Source organism: Bison bison, unplaced genomic scaffold, assembly GCF_000754665.1.
Source record: "Bison bison bison isolate TAMUID 2011002044 unplaced genomic scaffold, Bison_UMD1.0 scf7180017864379, whole genome shotgun sequence".
Lineage (NCBI taxonomy): Eukaryota > Metazoa > Chordata > Mammalia > Artiodactyla > Bovidae > Bison > Bison bison.
The window spans coordinates 11,920,125-11,921,622 of record NW_011494951.1 but is presented as its reverse complement, the minus strand read 5'-3'; the positions used below and the strand labels follow the sequence as shown (position 1 = coordinate 11,921,622).

At 48.6% G+C, this 1,498-nt stretch overlaps 2 non-coding genes across 2 annotated transcripts; one reads left to right on the top strand and one right to left on the bottom strand.

Moving 5' to 3' along the window:
* The first annotated feature begins 823 nt into the window (after positions 1 to 823).
* On the top strand, positions 824 to 934 carry TRNAL-CAA. Its single transcript has 2 exons — positions 824 to 861; positions 889 to 934. It is a non-coding gene; the product is annotated as a tRNA-Leu (tRNA).
* A 419-nt stretch (positions 935 to 1,353) lies between these two features.
* On the bottom strand, positions 1,354 to 1,425 carry TRNAQ-CUG. The gene has a single exon. It is a non-coding gene; the product is annotated as a tRNA-Gln (tRNA).
* Between the last annotated feature and the right edge of the window lie 73 nt (positions 1,426 to 1,498).

The following is a 1,498-nucleotide window of genomic DNA, read 5'->3' as shown; positions in this document are numbered from 1 at the left end:
AGGGATTGGGGGGCAGGAAGGAGAAGGGGACGACAGAGGATGAGAAGGCTGGATGGCATCACTGACTCGATGGACGTGAGTCTGAGTGAACTCCGGGAGTTGGTGATGGACAGGGAGGTCTGGCGTGCTGTGATTCATGGGGTCGCAAAGAGTCGGACACGACTCAGCCACTGATCTGATCTGATCTGACTGCTGCTACCATGAAGATGGAGCCGAGAAAGAGCTTTATGAACCAAAGTTTTTAGGTTTGATGGATTCCACTTTATCAACTTTCTTTTTGGTTGCTACTTCCTGTTTTTGGTTACTGCTTTCTGAAACTCACATCCACATCCAGTCTTCATGCTCAAGGTCTGTAAAACCCACTCACCTGTCCCCTTTCTGGTCTATACTAACTCACCAGTTTTCTCCCCAGGTCTACACGGGCTCCGTCACTACTTCGTCGTTGAATTCCCGCCAGTTCGGTTGGTTTGCCAGGAACCTTCTCGCGAATAGAGCTCGCACTCTGCGTCCTTTCTGGGAACGAGTAAAGGGAGTTCGCTCCTGTCCAGTCGGGGATCGGTCCCAGGTCATTAGGATCTTTGAGTTTAAACATCCTGGGGTTACAGGGAAGCACAGAGGGAAGGAGAGGGAACAAACGTCAAACCATACCCGGGATTCAGAGGTTCAAAGTTGCTGACTCTACTGAGAAAGAAGGTTTAGTTAATTAGCAAGGATTCCCATTTTTCCGGAGAAACCTTAAACTACCAAAGAGTTCAATAGCTCGTGAGGAATGCAGGTCCAGCGAATCTGAAGGTTTTATTTGTTTATAGAGGATAACCAACCTGTCAGGATGGCCGAGTGGTCTAAGGCGCCAGACTCAAGCTCAAACAAGCTTCCTCTGATAGAGGTTTCTGGTCCCCGAATGGGGGCGTGGGTTCGAATCCCACTTCTGACAGACTCTTTTTTTCTCTCCTGATCACACTTTCTCAGCCATTGCATTCGTTCTTCTTTCTACTTTCCCCGCCTTTCAGCCCTAACGACTGACCCCTAATGAGGTCCGACCCCTTTCTTTTCCGTTGCTACTTATCATGGATCCCGTTTTTCTCTGTGCTCCGATTTGTCATGAAAGGCGCTTTTCACCGAACGCTTATTAACCTAGGGGCGTCCTGGAAGCAAAAGGAGCCTGATGGAAACGGAAAGACATGTACACAGACTCGGTGATTACAGACTGTCCTGAGCTCGCGGGCTATTGGGATCGTAGTCTCATGCCCTTTCTCACTGGCCGAACCTATCAAAAATTAAAAGTACAGAAACTGAAAGTAGCTTGGTTCACTCTGTTAAGGGATTGGAATGTGAAAAGGAAAGAAGCAGGGAAGGTTCCACCGAGATTTGAACTCGGATCGCTGGATTCAGAGTCCAGAGTGCTAACCATTACACCATGGAACCGCTCTTGTTGCTGACTTGATACACTGTCCATCTGATATCTCTTTGTGCCCCCCCCCCCCCCTTTTTTTTTTCC